At 43.6% G+C, this 12,229-nt stretch overlaps 1 protein-coding gene across 1 annotated transcript in view; it reads right to left on the minus strand.

The window, feature by feature from the left end:
* The window catches only part of LOC121277722 (versican core protein-like), a 151,993-nt gene extending 140,837 nt beyond the window's left edge, over positions 1–11,156 (minus strand). The window contains exon 1 of the mRNA XM_041187357.1: positions 11,021–11,156. The gene's annotated coding sequence lies outside the window, so the exon portion shown is untranslated. The remainder of the gene's footprint in view (positions 1–11,020) is intronic.
* Positions 11,157–12,229: the final 1,073 nt, after the last annotated feature.

Consider the following 12,229-nt stretch of genomic DNA (forward strand, 5'->3'; position numbering starts at 1 on the left):
AAATTCCTGTTCAGGGCGTAACCCCCTGCCACATGATGTCCGGCCTAGACTCTCAAATGGCTGTCTTCCTGCTGGGCGGACACTAATTAACCATCCGACACTTGATTCACCCTGGTGAGATGGCTGGGTCGGGAGCGAGCAGACCATTCACATTTTGCTCCCTAACCCTGCCCAAGGAATTGATTTGTGATGACATGGCTGCTCCCCACAGGTCCGGTTAAGAAAAATTTGGCACATTAGGTGGGCTTGCCAAAGCTGGCCTGAGTCCAGGTTTGGACCAAGGGGTGGAGATGGGAGAGCAGAGGGTTGGGGTTGGAATGAGTCAGTGTTTAGGAGATATATTGTTATATATTGTTGTAGTATCTGTAAAGAGCTAAGAACTAATTGTTTTGTCTAAGTGTTCCAGGGGCCAAATTTCACAGCTGCATTAGAGACTGACGTGATGTACAACTGAATCAGTTCAAACTGGTCCTTCTAGTGTACAAGGCAGGAGGCAAGTTAAAAATAAAGAGTTTCTGATCTTTCCAAGCTTAAAATGTGATTATTAACAACATCCGAGAACCAAAAGACAACAAGAACTCACAGTAGGTGTGAGACCATGAAAAGATTTAAACACATAGATTCTGATGTTTAATTGGAGGAATGGGTGGACCAGGAATCAATGTAAATCAGTGAGCACACGGGTCATGGATGAGTGAGATCTGCGACAGGATATGACTGAGCAATGGAGATGTCAATGAGCTGACGTTTATGGGGGTTGGAGGATGGGAGACTCACCAAGAAAGTATAGGATAATTAAGTCTTTTAATGACAAAGACTTGGAGGGTTTGAGTGGCAGATAAGGTGGAGCTGTGGGAAGTATTTATGCAACAGAGAGGAAGTTGGAACATCAATGCAAGGTGCAGTAAGAGGCTGAGGTTGTGACCAGGCTGAGACAATGACTGGGAGGTGAGAGGGAACTATTGCCAAGGGTGTGGAGTTTGTGGCAAAGACATTGGCCAGAATTTTCTGGCTCCGTTGGCATCCAGTGTCATGATGGGTGTGGGGGCAGGGGAACAATAGGGCAAGAAGGCCAAAAATCAGTTTCAAGCCATCATGAAACTATTTTGCGATTGTCCACTCACCCGTCAATGGCGGGCCTTGTTTTCCATCGCTTCACGTCACAAACCCAATTTCAATACTTTAGCACCTTGTAATAAGGCCTGATTGCTGGAATCATCCCCTCATGCTGGACGATCCCGGCACGTCAGCATGTTTGTACACCGACATGTTTCACAACTGTATATAAGCGACGTGCACCTGGCAAACTGCACTTCACTCGGGACTTAAAGGTCTGTTTGCCGACCTTGCTTCAGGCAGCACTCACGGTCATCAGCGCCAGGATTCACAGACAGCACCACAACACTTTTAGGGGGGGCTCAAGGGCAGGTCTCTACTTACCAGACCAGCCGAAAGATGGGGTGGCTTTTCAATGGCTGGGGGCTAGGGCTTGCTTGAGGAAGGGGTAGTAAGGGCCTTAGGCAAGGGAAGAGGCTACAGGGTGAGGGTGCTAGGGAAGGGGGGTTATCCCAGGGTGTGTGTGGAGGCATCTGTTGATCTGTGTAAGTGGTCTCAAGATGGTGAGGGCTGAGGAGGTAGTCTCCAACGATGAGGCCAGTTGGACATGTGAGGGTCTGTGTGAGAGAATGGGTGGTGATGTCCCTTGATCTGGCAGTGAGTAAGATGCCAATGAATGTGTGATGGCCTTGTGAGTGTGTGAATTTAGAGTTATAAGATCTTTGCCATACCCTAGTGGTACGGATGAGATCATTCATCCATTTTCTGCACTGGATGGAGACCTCTTGTGAGCAGCATTGGCACTGACCACCACTGCTACTACCTACCAAGTCAGAGTGGATAGGTCTCCTGTGGCCAGAGCAGGGGAAAGGACATCGCACGGGCTTCCAAGGCATCCCAGGGATGCATCATGGAATTGAGTGGCTGCACTCCTCTTGGCTTTTGGGCCCATGTCTTCACTGCAGCAGTCTTGGGTTGCAAGAATTGAGAAGTGTGCACCCGGCTGCAGTTTAAATATGGCACCCTGCATCAGGAAGCAGCAAGGTAACGGCATGGTGGGAAAATCAGAGGCCGCCCCCCACGAGACCGCGTGTTTCCTGTGGCTGCATAATTAATGAGATGGGAATGGGATGATATGGTGCAAAAACCCACCATTGCAGCCGGCGGGTAAAGCCACTTTTTTCCCACCTGCTAATATTCTTTTTAATTCCCGGCCTCTGCTACACTGCAATATTGGTACTTGTCTTTGCTGTTTCATTTGTCAAGTAGTGGCCCTTTGTAAATCAGCAGACCTAGCAGATGATTATTCTGTTACAAATGTGTTTTTTAATGAGTAAAAAGGTTACAGTATATTATGCTGCACCTTGGACAAAAAATTTAATTCCTGAATCTAATTCTGAAGGCTTGCTGTCCAAACAATGCATAAAAGCTCACAGTGCAAACAGAACGAAGAGCTTTCAATGTTTGCACAGCTGATGAGGGAACACATTTGGAATGGGTTGAACAAACTTGCATTTATATAACACCTTTCACAACCCCAGGATACCTCAAAGCACTTCCAGCGAATGAAATACACTTCTTGCTTTGGATTTGATTTTCCAGACAGGTTTCTCATTAGAAACATTGAACTTTATTTACAGGCTGCAGCAGCAGTTACATGCTTCCATCAAGCCCCCCAACCAGAAGAACTCTAAGGCTCCCCATCCTTAGAGCTGATTCGTTCACACAGTCACATGATACTATACAACACAATAAATCTTCGAGCTGTCACTACATTCCTTAAAGCTACGATTACTACATTTCTGAAATGTCATTATTGTTGGAAAGTAGGAGACCAAAACTAAAGTCCATAAATGTAAGACATTCAATAATAAATTCAGAAGAAACTGTTTTTACCAGAGTGTTAGAACTCGTATAGCCAGACGGTGAAGTATAGAACGCTTGAACCTAGTCTTCATGCCCGAGCTTTCATTTACAGACACAATTTGTACATTATTCGCCTCCAACCAACAAACCCTCTTTCCAACTGTTCTTATATGAGCACAAATGAGTCCCTAATTAATATTCATTACAAGAATCCAATAACACTCAAATGATATACAATTAACACTGAGTGGTGAGAATGTGGAACTTGCTATCATAATGTGTAATTGGGGTGTACAGCATTGAAGAGGAAACCAGGTACATAGAAGAGGGAGAAAGGACTAGACGGATATGCTGATATAGTTAGATGATGAGGGGTGGGAGGTGACACATGTGAAGCATAAATACTGGCATGGATCTGCTGGGCCGAATGGCTTGTTTCTGTACCATGCATTCTATGCAATATAAATGCACATCTTTCTGCATTTCTTTATATAACCTGAAACAAGTTGCACTTCTACAGCACAATAGAAGAAAGACATCCAATTCTTTCTATTCTGCAGACTAGCTACGACTATATTTTTTTGTTTCAGATGGGGGGGGATCTTTAACCTTCAAAGTTGGTGGGGTTGGGATGTGGGGCAGGTGTGGATCATGCAGGAAGTTAAAGGAAATGATGTTGGCGTGTTGGGAGCCCACCATTAACCTACTGGGCTTCCGCATTTCACCAGGGCGTGTTTTGAGGTGCTTGGGAATCCTCTGTGAAACAGGCGAGTCAGCAATTTAAATATGTCAGAAGGCAATTGTCTGAAGATTTAGCTCTACATTCTTGTTTTAACTGGGCATTGGTTTCCCAGGTCATCATAAACTCACGAGGGTCAAGAAGGTGAGTGCACAGCGGGGTTTGACAGGACTTGTGAAACTGACAGGCTGGAAAGATTTTAAATATTGAATCAGAACAGCTGCTTCTTTGCAGAAGTGAAAGGTTTTTGCTCACAGGTCTCATTGTGAGAGTGTTTTCACTGTTTTGGAGCTGATTTCCAACACTTTGGAGGCCATATCTACTACCTTGGTCTTTTTAAAAAATTTTGATCTGAACATTCCAGTTGTCAGCCTTCACTGGAGCTCGGGAGTAGCTTAATGCAACTCCACTAGAGACCTCCAATGAGGAACAAGAGGAGCAGCACCAACAGAATTAGGAACAGCACTAACAGGAGCAGGAGCTGTCTTCTCCTCCCAGCACGGGATATACAGAGGATCACCATCCGTGACGTAATGGAGTAAAAATGGCTCCACAAGGCTCAGGGTTTTGTGGCAGGTCATTGCCGACATTTGCAGCCACCTGAACAATGACCTCATTCCCTGCGGATCAAGTAGGCATACATTGCAATGGGCTGGCAAGACTAGCACAGCCCTGAAAATCTTCGCCTCCAACTCCTTCCAGGGATCTGCTGGTGACATCGACAGGATTTCACAATTTGTTGCCCATAAGAGCACCTCCCAGGTGATCAATGCCATATTTGCCAGGGCGACACTTAGCTCCATTTCACTACTGATGACTGCAGTCAGAACCAAAGAGTTCTCATCTTTGCTGCAGTGGTTATTTTCCACTGGCGCAGGGAGTCCATAGACTGCACATATGTGACAATAAACGCCCCCTCAGATTAAACAGGGGCCTTTGAAAGGAATCCCATACTATCAATGCTAAGGTCCCTTTAAATAGTCAGGCTTGAACAGTCAAGTCGGGCTGCCATTGTGCTCGCCTACTCCAATCGGCCAGGAAACTGGGAAGCAGCACACTAACGCTGTGGCTGGATTAAAAAGCTATGGCACCCAATCCATGAAGTTCTGAGTTCCTGAGATGCTGCCGGCCTCCACAGCAGTGAATGGATCCTTCTGTTCAAATTTTGCCCAAGTGCTTAAAATGAGGTGCATTGGTTCTAACAAACAGATGTTGAAAACCACATTTTCATCAACAAAATGGTACAGCAGAAAAGGCGTTAACTGTACTGTAGTCGAGTTCACAAGGCAAAGTATTTTTTTTTATTCATTCACGGGATGTGGGCTGCTCTGGCTGGGCCAGCATTTATTGCCCATCTCTAGCTGCCCTTGAGAAGTTGGTAGTGTTGCCTTCTTGTACCACAGCAGCCCACAGTGCTGTTAGGGAAGGAGCTCCAAGATTTGGACCCAATGACAGTGAAGGAATGGTGATATATTTCCAAGTCAGGATGGTGAGTGACTTGGAGGGGAACTTCCAGGTGGTGGTGTTCCCATCTATCTGCTGCCCTTGTCCTTCTAGGTGGTAGTGGCTGTAGGTTTGGAAAGTGCTGTCTAAGGAGCCTTGGTGAATTCCAAGAGGGACTGTGCATTCCCTCCAATACTGTGACACATGGATCTAGGTTCACTTAGCACCAGGAGGCATGGTCTCCGTCAAGAGCTTTGCATCAACTGACAAGTCAATGGAACCTCCATTAACATACAATGCTTCAAAAGTAAGAAATAGGTGCCTGAAGGAGGAATGTTGCTAGGTTTTGCGGATAAAATGATTACTCCATTTTGAATCTCCCTCACCATGTTTTGATTCACACATACCTCAGAATGGTTGACTCTGGCTATGGGCCAGAAAAGATTTCAATTCTCAGCTCTGTCAACTCTCACTATAATGAGTGCCAAAAGCGAATAGGGCACCCGACAATTTCTCTTTATGAAGAAATCTTCTGTTTCCCCACAACAGTCAGACTGTACAATTTTGATGGCTGTGAAAATGTCTTGACAGTTCGATACAAAGGGATGCTCTCTGTGTGATGCACATGCATCAATGAGCAACATACATAATTCATCAACATGACACCTGCTTTAAGAAGGGAAAATGATCTAAGAAAGCACTGGTGGATGTAAAGCTGGAAAATTCCCTCATATCTTGGACGATGCAGCTCCATGTAAGCCTCAGTCTGAAATCCCAAGGTTTGAACAGTATAAACTAGCGGAGTGAGTACGTTCCCACAGCCCAGAAGCTGATATTTTAGAACAGGAAGAAAAGTGTCTCTGATGCAAGGGACAATATTTATTTGTCCAGCATCTTGGGCAGGGCCATGAATAAGCATCATTGCCTGAGAAGTTTCTGCAGCTCTTGGTGTTCCTGGGGCCCCGAATTGGGGCAATTCAATGCAGATTTAATTATTTGAATTATAAGTTCAGCTGCTGTGGTGAGATTTGAACCCATGTCCCCACAGCATTAGCCAGGGCCTCTAGATTACTGGTCCAGTGACATTACCAGGATGCCACCATCTCACTGAAATGGGGTGTGGTAGAGGTAGAAGCACTTACCACATTTAAAAAGATTATCTATTTGAAGAGCGATGACCACAGGATCTAGAGCAAAATGGTGGGATTAAGACGGCTTTTCTTCAACTGGCATGGATACAATGGGCCAAATAGCCTCTTTCCGTGTTACAAATTTTGTGGGGTTTCTACGATTTCTAATGCCCCAAAGCTAGGGGCCATCAATATAAAGTAGTCATTCATAAATTGAATGGGGAATTCAGGACAATTTTTTTAAAACTCAGATGTAATGGAAGTGAATAGCATAGATTCATTTAAGGGAAGGCTAGATAAGTACATAAGGGAGAAAGGAAAAGAAGGAAATGTTGATGGAATTAGATGAAAAACGATGAGGGAAGGCTTACCATAGAATCATAGAAAAGGTACAGCACAGAAAGAGGCCATTCAGCCCATCGTGTCTGAGCCGGCCGAAAAATAAAAATTTTTAAAAAGCTGCTCATTTTAAATCCCAACATTCAGCACTTGGTCAGTAGCCATGCAGGTTTTGGCACTTTAGGTGCAGATCAAGGTGCTTTTTAAGTGAGCTGAGGGTTTCTGCCTCCACCACCAAACCAGATAGCGAAGTCCAGACACCCATTACCCTCCAGGTGAAGAAGGTTTTCCCCATGTCCCCTCTAATCCTTCTACCAATCATATTAAATCTTTCTGATTCCTTAACCTACACCCTCACCTTTTTTAGCCGCCTCTCTATCCTGCCTGAAAACCTTATATGCAGGGATGTTGAGCTCTCTGCTAGAGGAAACAGGTCATCTCTGTCTAATCTATCTAGGCCCCTCATAATCTTATTTACCTCAATCAGGTCAGCCTTCAGTCTCTTCAGTTCCAAGGAAAACAACCCCAGTCTACCCAGCCTATCTTTCATCACAACTACAATTTTCAAGCCCTGGCAACTTGTAAATTTCCATTGTACTCTCTCCAGAACAATTATGTCCCTCCTGTAATGTGGTGACCAGAACTATGCACAAAATTCCAGCTGTGGCCTAACCAGTGTTTTATATAGTTCCATCATTACATCCCTACTTTTGTATTCTATACCTCATTCAGTGAAAAAAGCATTCCATATGTGTTCTTTACCACTTCGTCCACCTCTCAAGCCACCTTCAGGGACCTGTGGTCTCACACTTCCTCTACCCCTCCCAATATCCTCCCATTTATTGAGTGTTCTCTGGCTTTGTTTGCCCTCCCCAAATGTGTTACCTCACACTTCTCTGGATTGAATTCTATTTGCCACTTTTTTGCCCACTCAGCCAAACCATTGATATCAGTCTGGACACAACACTCTTCAACATCAACTGCACAGCCAATTTTTGTGTCATCTGCAAATTTCTCAAACATATCTCCCACATTTATGTCCAAATCATTAATATATACAACAAACAGCAAGGGCCTGAACACTGAGCCCTGTGGAATGCCACTGGAACCCATTTTCCATTTGCAAAAACATCCATCAACAATTACCCTTTGTTTCCTATCACTGAGCCAATTTTCTATCCAACTCGCCACATTTCCCCTGTATCCCAAGTGCTTTTACTTTTCTGACCAGTCTGCCATGTGGGACCTTGTCAAATGCCTTACTGACATCCATGTAGACAACATCCACTACAATGCCCTCATTAATCCTCCATGTTACTTCCTCAAAAAATTAAATTAAATTAGTAAGACATGATCTTCCCCTAACAAAACCATGCTGACTATCCCTGATTAAACCATTCCTTACAAAGTGACAGTTTATCTTACTTCTCAGAATCGATTCTAATAATTTGACCACCTCCGAAGTCAGACTAACTGGCCTATAATTATTTGGTTTATCCCTTACACCCCATTTAAATAATGCTAGAATGTTCGCAGGCCTCCAAACCTCTGGGGCCTCGCTTGTACCTAGTGGGGATTGGAAAATGATCCTCAAAGCATCCATTATTTCCTCCCTGGCTTCTTTTAACAGCCTGGGATACAATCCATCTGGCCCTGGTGATTTATCCACCTTCAAGGATGTCAGTCCCTCCAGTACACCCTCTCTCACGGTGCTTATTGTGTCCAGTATTTCACACTCCTCCTCATCAACTGGAATGTCTGCATCATCCCTCTCCTTTGTGAAGACAGAGACAAAGTGCCCGTTGAAAACCCTGCCCACATCTTCAGCATCAGAGCAGAATTTAGCATGTACATCTCTGGACGACCCTAACTTTTCCTTTGTTATCGTCTTTCTCTTAATGTGCCGGTAAAACATCTTTGGGTTTCCTTTGATTTTACCTGCCAATGTTTTTTCAATATCCTCTCATTGCTGCCCAATTACCTTTTTTACTTCACTTCTGTACTTTCTATACTCCTCTAGCCTTTCTACTTTATTAAGTTTTTTGCGACTTTCATAAACTTTTTTTTTCTGCTTTATCTTACCTTGTATACTTCTGGATAACCAGGGCTCTAGATTTGGTGGTACCACCCTTTTTCTTTGTGAGGGGATATTATACACTGTGCCTGTAGAATCTCTCTTTCGAATGCCTCCCACTGGTCTGTCACTGATTTCCCTTCAATTGGCTGTAAATAATCCACTTTCACCAAATCACCTCTCAGCTTCATAAAATTTGTCTTTCCCCAATTCAGAACTTTTGCTCTTGTTCTATCTTTATCCTTTTCCATAATTATATTAAATCTAACTGTATTATGCTTACTATCACCAAAATGGTCACCCACAGCTACTTCATCCACTTGCCCAGCTTCATTTCCTAATACTAAATCTAGAATTGCGCCCCCTCTCATTTTGCTTGTTATGTGCTGGTAAAAAAGTTCCCATGAATGTAATTCAAGAATTTTGTGCCCTTTGTGCCTATTACACTGCTCGTATCCCAGTTGACCTTAGGGTCGTGGAATTCCCAACTATTATTATTATTAGAAATTTGCCTACATCTTTGTTCTTCTATCTCCCTCTCACTATTTGGGGGTCTATAGCGCGTTCCTAGTAGTGTGGCTGCCCCCTTTTTATCCCTGAGCTCAACTCATATGACCTCATTTGATGATTCATTTAGTATATCATCGCTCCTCTCAGCTGTAATTGATTCTTCAATCAATAATGCTACATCCTCACCTTTGTTAGCCCCCCCTCTATCCTGCTTGAAAACCCTATATCCAAGGATGTTGAGCTGCCATTTTTTGCCCTTCTTTAAGCTAAGTTTCCCTTATAGCAATGATATCATGCTGCCATGTGTCTATCTGTGCCCTCAGCTCACCGGCTTTGTTTGCTTTACTCCTTGTATTTAAATAAGTACCTTTTAACACAGCCAAATTCCTGGGCTGTAAACCTTTGAACCTTTCCTTCTTCTGTCTTTCAGAGTCCTGCTCATTTTCTGACTCCCACTCCCTGTTCTGAGTTTGTCCTATCTGAATCTGCACGCAGGTTCCCATCCCCTTGCCAATCTAGTTTAAACCCTCCCCAACAACAATAGCAAATTTCCCTACAAGGACAGTCCTATTCAGGTGCAGACCATCTGGCTTGCACAGATGCCACCTTCTCCAGGACTGGTCCCAATGCCCCAGAAATCAGAAACCCTCCCTCCTGCACCATCTATCAAGCCACGCATTCGTCTGGTGTATTCTCCTATTTCCATACTCACTAGCACACGGCTTTGGGAGTAATACAGAGATTACTACCTTTGAGGTTCTGTTTGCTAATCTCTGTCCTAACTCCCTGAACTCAGCCTGCAGGACCTCATCCCTTTTTCTACTTATATCGTTGGTACCAATGTGGACCATAATCTCTTGCTGTGCACCCTCACCCTCCAGAATGTTCTGAAGCCTTTCGGTGACATCCATGGTCCTTGCACCAGGGAGGCAACATTCCTGGGATCATGTCTGTAACCACAGAAGTGTCTGTCCCCTAACTACAGAATCCCCTACCACTATTACTCTCCTCTATTCTCCCCGTTCCCTGCACAACTGAGCCTCCTACGGTGGTCTGGTCATGACTCTCGTTGCTCTCTCCAGAGGAACCCTCTCCTCCACTGGTACTCAGAACTGAGTACCTGTTAGGAAATGAGATGTCCTCAGGGGGCTACTGCACTACCTGCCTTGCCTTTCTTGTCTGTCTGTGTGAAACATAAATGCCGCCACAGACCAGTTTTTTGATTGGCTTGTTTCTGTGCCATTAATTTGATGTAAGTAGAATGAATGAGTGGTGAGATGCTGAAGTAAACATCTCAAAGGAAATATGCACAAGTATCATCATCATACATGCATGTAAAGCTAGTCACATTGTTTAACACATCTCACCCTTGTCTATCAGCAAATCAGAATCGATTAAAGAGCCTTTCACAACTTCAAGATGTCCCAAGCTATCGTACAGTCAATGAAGTACTCGCGAATGGTATTCATTGTTGTAAGAAGCATGACAGTCAATTCATGCACAGCAAGCTCCCAAAAAACATCAATTAAATAAATTGTTTGAAATCTGTCTTATCTGGTTGAGGAGTAAGTATTGACTCTCCAAGTATATGGTTGACTGGTACTCAGTAAAACTGTTATTATTTATCCACCAGAATTTACACATTATCAGCCTGTCATTAGTACAATTCCATCACTGCGAGATTGGGAACGAAAAACGTACTGGAGCACAGACCTCTATGTCATTTCCCTAAAGCTAATAACTATCGCTGAGTTCTTTGGTGGCATCAGTCTTTAAGTATTGTAGGTTACTAATCCTTTTCTCATCAGCTTGCTTTGTTTTAAAATGGCACACAGCATACACTACAAAAAAGTTGGCACTTACTTTTGTCTTGGATGGCTAGGTAATCCGAAACTATAAGGTCAACTCCATTCTCTGCTTTTCAATTCTATTCCTCTAGAAATGAACCCCAGAGCTTTGTATTTCTTGTGGCCTTGTTAATTTATGTTGCAACTTTTAATGATTTGTGAATCTGTACCTCCGGATCCCTTTGTTCCTCCGCCCTATTCAGATTCTTACTTCCTGTAATGACTTGACATATCAGGCAGGTTCCTACTCGAAACAGATAACCTTATTACAGAGAGCTTTTCAGAAGCTACATGCTTGAACCAGGTGCTCGACTAGAAAGCCACGTCCCCCACCCCGTGCTTAGGGCTCATTGGTTGGAGTCTCCAAGAACAATCTCGTGATTCCTGATAGGCAGTAGGAAAAGCTATACCTTCAATTACTACATTTTACCTTTTTTACACTTCCTATTTACAGAGAACATTTGTATAATCCACAACATACACACATATATATATACAAGTCAGGTGATTAAAGATTAAGTTTCTGGGGTGGTTTCTTTATTTGGTTAGAGCGGCACAGCTCTACTACTTGAGGTTCTTCCACTGGATCGGCATGGTCAGGAACTGCAGGATCAGGTACATCATGAGAAAGTGGCAGTTCAGGGTTAGGCAACTCTACCGAGACATCAGGTATGTCTGTTCTAGGTCGATCTGTCACTTCAGGGATTAATGACTTGACATTAATCACAGGTGGACTAGCTGATTGTAGGAATGTCTCTCTATTCTTAAAATGATCCACATGTTTTTGAACAACTTGGTCTTCCACTTCCACCTGAAAGTGCAAGGGACCACTTTCTGAGACAATTGTGCCAGGAATCCAACAAGGCCCACTTCCAAAATTCTGCACAAAAACTGTATTTCCTACAGTAAATCTTTGAGCTTTGCCTTGAATATCATGATTTAATTTTTGATTACTCTGATTCTTCTCTACTTTCCCCTCTAAGTTTGGAAAGACTAGACTTAACCTTGTATGTAGGCGGCGTTTCATCAGTAATTCAGACATAGTTGAACCCACAGTTGAATGAGACATTGTACGATAGTTGAGAAGAAAACGGGAAAATCGAGTGTCTCGAGTACATTTGGATAACTTCTTCATTCCAGATTTGAAAGTTTGCACAGCTCTTTCAGCTAAACCATTTGATGAGAGATGATATGGGGCTGTCTTAATATGTCTGATTCCATTTAA

The sequence above is a fragment of the Carcharodon carcharias genome, chromosome 5, assembly GCF_017639515.1.
Source record: "Carcharodon carcharias isolate sCarCar2 chromosome 5, sCarCar2.pri, whole genome shotgun sequence".
Lineage (NCBI taxonomy): Eukaryota > Metazoa > Chordata > Chondrichthyes > Lamniformes > Lamnidae > Carcharodon > Carcharodon carcharias.